Source organism: Otolemur garnettii, unplaced genomic scaffold (genome assembly GCF_000181295.1).
Source record: "Otolemur garnettii isolate 467f Iridium unplaced genomic scaffold, OtoGar3 scaffold00033, whole genome shotgun sequence".
Taxonomy (NCBI): Eukaryota; Metazoa; Chordata; class Mammalia; order Primates; family Galagidae; genus Otolemur; species Otolemur garnettii.
The window spans coordinates 13,795,423-13,799,907 of record NW_003852428.1 but is presented as its reverse complement, the minus strand read 5'-3'; the positions used below and the strand labels follow the sequence as shown (position 1 = coordinate 13,799,907).

The window sequence follows — 4,485 nt, the reverse complement described above, 5'->3', positions numbered from 1 at the left end:
CCAGGCTGTGAACCTCTTGTAACCCCAGAAGTCAAATGTGACTTGACTATGACAAATACAGTTCCTTCCTTTCTTAAAACGTGTATGTGTTCTTTCAGCAGCCTCTGTATTTTCAGATTCTTATGTGTTCATTCAACAAACACACCAGGCCCAGTCTAGTTGTGGGAAACGCATCAGCGAAAAAAATCAATCAAAACCCCTGCCCTCGTGGAGTCTACACTCTAGTGGAGAAAACAGTCAACGCAAGGAAAGGCCCACTGTGGTAAAGGCAATGGAGAGAAATAATTCAGGAAAAGAAGACCGTGGGGAGGGGAATTCAGTGAGATCATCAACAACACTGACAAAGGGACAACTGAGCAAAGGGACAAAGGGACAACTGAGCAAAGATCTGAAAGAAGAAAGTGAGGCACATGGATAGCGGGGATGGCGGCTGGGGACCAAGGGGAACTGGGATGGCCGTTCAAGCAATAGAAAACAGCAACTTTAAAGGCCGAGTGCTGGCAGCATGTCCTTGGAAAGGCAAGAAGAGTCTTATCCTGAAGCAAAGTGAGCAAGAGGGAAGAATCTTAGGAGGCAAAGGAGGGACGGAGGGGGGGCAGCTGGCAGATTATAGAGATTATAGAGGCCCTTGTTGGCCACTGCAGGAACTTGACTTTTACTCTGAATAAAGTAGTGATAGGATTTACATTGTCAGAAGATTCCTCGGAAGATAATCTTTATATCCAATTATTAATGGTTCTTATGTACAAGTCACTTAATCTCTCTTCATCTCAGCTACACGAGGAACAAACACTTATTTAAAGGCACTGTGTAAACAGCTGCACTGGGCTTGCTCTGCTTGGCCAGGCCCACGTCTGCAGAGCTGTTCCTCCATCACAGGTGGTTCCTATAGCTGCATCCCCACCAGATTTTTCGGATTTTAACCCCTAGGAATTGCCTCTTTCCATTTCTGTGTGTGGCACCTCACATGATGTTTAACACATGGAAGGGACTCAACAAACAGTTGCTGATCCAAGGTGCTGCAAATACAAGCATCGGAGAAGAACTACAAAACAGACCTCGACACCAGAATTCGTGTGATAGGAAGCGGCTTATAGAAACACAAACATAAGTCTTTGTTGTTAAGCAATTCCAGCTGGAACTTTTGGTCAGACGTGCTGGCCAGGATTCTCCAACTTGACAATACAATCCCAGAAATGGACTACAGATGGAATTGTCTGGGCAAATGGATTTCTTAAACAACTATTCCTTTTCTTAAATGTATAGACAAAATTTGTAAGTAAATATGCATTCAAAAAAAAAAAACATTGAAATCATTTTTCCTTTTTATTAATTGTGAGGATAAAACATATAAGCAAAACGGCCTAGAAAAGATTTTGCAACTTGGCATTTGAAAATCCTCACCATGTGTGATCTTAGCCAAAAGGCCAAGAAGTGACGAAGTATTATTTTAATCGCATTTTGTTTGACCCTCTGCTTAACGATATAAAGTATCATCCAAAAGACCTAATTAGACTGTTTTCAGATGTGTACACATGATATAAATACCTGGATTAAAAAAAATCCTTATGTCATGTTAAATGACCAGTTTTCTGAAGTAAAAAGAAGTTTCTTTAATCTGATGTGAATCACAAATATTTTTAACTACAGTGGAGGCACAGATGAAATCTATGAAGTCACTGTGAATTCTGGTCAATGATTCTCTCTGCAAGCTTTCCGAATCAAAGCAATCTGGAAATACTTGAATGGTAAAGGTTTTCTATAATTACAGGGTGTATGCATCCTATTTACACCTGTGCCATTTAGAAGGATCAAAACATGTAATTATTGTATTCTAGTTCTAATAGAAAACTCATCGTTGAGAACTCAATAATCTCCGTGAGGAAGGGAGTGAAAGCAACAAGTTAGCCACCCAATAAATTGCATTCTTACCGTTACTTTGTACAGCAACACGAGCTGGGTGATTTTTATGACTTTAGTCTTCATAACTAATTTTTTTCTGGGTGGGGTCATTCCTTTAACTGTGCACTGAAGGAGAAGACCCCCTATTTCCAATCACCTCTGAACTTAATTCTTACTTAGGAAGGCTATTTACATGGAAAATCATAACATTCATCAAATCTGAAGTACATTTCTAGGACACAGCAAGCGTCACTAAAGACAACGATTAAAAGGTTAGTTTACGATGATGAGTTAATAGGGAAATGGCACATGGATCCTGACAGCCACCTTCAGTCTGATTTGCTCATCCGACTTTTCCAATCTCAGTGTTCCCAGGGACAGCCGTGCACAAGGGCACAATCCGTGCCCACTGTGTTTCCTACCTCTCGCTTTAACCTGCTATTTTAAAACTTTACCTAAAATCATCACAAAAACAACAGGAATGAAAGCACTGACAACCAAACGGTTAGTTCCCACTCTGTTTCTTTTACCTTTGTTGTACCTTTGGGAATAAATGGTCCTTAAACACTTGAAAACTGTGGTCTAGGCAAACCAGTCCACTAGTCCCAGAGACGAAAGGTTACTCTTCCCCCTCTCCTGGCGCGGCCGGCCGGCGGCTCCGACATTCCCCAGCTGCGCCTCCCTCCCTGCACCGTGGCTGGAAGAACCACAGAGGCGCTCAAAGGCCGCGGAGGGAGTGGAGAACAGCCTCAGGAAAGTCAAGACGCTGAATTATCATAATTTAATTTCTCCTTTCACTCGCAAGCAGTTTAAGAGAAAGCGAAGCAAGGCATCAGAGATACCACAAGCCGAGTGGTTGCCTTCTTAAAAAAGAGGAGAATAGAGTTCAGCCAGGCACAAAGGTCTCCATGGCAACAGTGAATTTAGACCCCCTTTGGCATTATTTATGCAACACTTCATCACAAAAGGACCCTCCCACTAGCTTGCCCACGCTAGTTTTCAAATCTTGCAATTCTTTGCCCTACATTTGTATCTGGATTCTTCGCTGTCTATACCTAAACATAAAATAAATAAATAAATGAAAAAGCAACCACAACCAGAAAACAGAGATCATGAGACAGATTCTCACACTGACTCTAGGTTCTGTTTTCTTGGTGAATTCAAAAGCAAGAGGAGGATTCAAGATGGTTTAGAGTTCATATTCATAGCCCATCTAGTTTTGATTTCAAAGATGGAGAGTTGTTCGAAAAATAAGTTTATTCAAATTATTTTATTTTTTGAAATGAGACAGCAATTCAAAGGGAGTATAAAACGTGGTAAAAATCTAGCCAACCCCCAAACCTCACAGAAAATAGAACTTGTCTAACTGCTGACTTTGAAGCTAGATTTTTTCTAATGCTATCCATCCCCACCCACTCCCAGCTATCACGCTGGCTCCACCAACTCTTGCATCTTTTACCTGGTTCTATTTCAGACACAACTTCCAAAACATAAATTCAGCAGAGTCTTTCAAATACTTTTCACTGAACTGTGTACCCAATGGATCCAAAGTTCACATTTAATCATGAGATGGCATGGCACAAGTTAAACAGAGATACCCCCGGTGTAATGAGGTTGCTGGGGATATGAATATGTTGATACCTGCTGAAGCCCTTTCTCCAATTCTAACACAATAGAAAACATGAATTGTTATGTTACCATTGGGTGATGTTGAAAGGAAGCCCTGCTAGTCACTATCTTAAAAGGGCTGCATTTAGTATTAGCTTGAATACGAAGGAAACAAGGTGATTTTCAGAATACGAGGTTTTGATTATTTTTATAACAATGCAAGCTTCTTCCTAAAAACCCAAATACTATATATTTGATGAAGTGCAGAGAAGTTATTATTTCACACACTTTCTACACAAGTCCCACTCTCCTTTTCACATGACTGGCACGTCTAGACCTAACTCAAGGTGACTCGCACAGGTCTTGATTGATTCCATGTTGTCTTTTAGACAATTTTGCAAGAAAGGCTCATGGGTACCTATATTTCCTACTAATTAATGCATATTGATGAAGATTTTAGGTTGCCTGCAAACTAGGCAAATGCTCCCATGAGGTAATCCAGAAGGTCCTATCACCTGGAATGGGGCCTTCCTGATACCCCTAGAAAGACCACTCAGCATCATCCTCTGGGAGGAGGCTCCGGAGTCCGGCCCTAGTTAGAAGTTTGTACACCCTTTCTGTCACACCTTTCCCTTTTCTTAATTCTGTAGAAATCATTCAAATACTTTCTGATAATTGCAGAAGAGAATTGAAAGGCAAATCTTTATTTCTCTTCTTGTAAAAAAATAATTTTCCCAGGTGAGAGTTGTAAAAACACCAACCCACACACCAGCTCCCGGTTGCCTCTCTTCTGGGCCTGTTGCCTTTTCGTAGCTGCCCTGCGTCTTTCCCCCTCTCTCCCCTTCATTTCCTCATTCCAGCCCCCTTTGGTTCTGGACTCTTCTTCTGCTCCTCCTTCTCATGTGGTTTCACAGCAGCAATGGTTCTTCTGCTCCTCCTTCTCATGTGGTTTCACAGCAGCAATGGTTCTTCTGC

General features: G+C 41.5%; 1 protein-coding gene across 4 annotated transcripts in view; it reads right to left on the bottom strand.

The window, feature by feature from the left end:
• The window catches only part of CTNND2 (catenin delta 2), an 889,124-nt gene that overhangs the window by 600,123 nt on the left and 284,516 nt on the right, over positions 1-4,485 (bottom strand). For 2 of the 4 annotated variants that reach the window (XM_012805013.1, XM_012805016.1), the window contains exon 1: positions 2,444-2,606. The exons of the other annotated variants lie outside the window; for them this stretch is intronic. The gene's annotated coding sequence lies outside the window, so the exon portion shown is untranslated. Of the gene's footprint in view, positions 1-2,443; positions 2,607-4,485 lie in introns of those variants that run through there. 4 annotated transcript variants of the gene reach the window in all.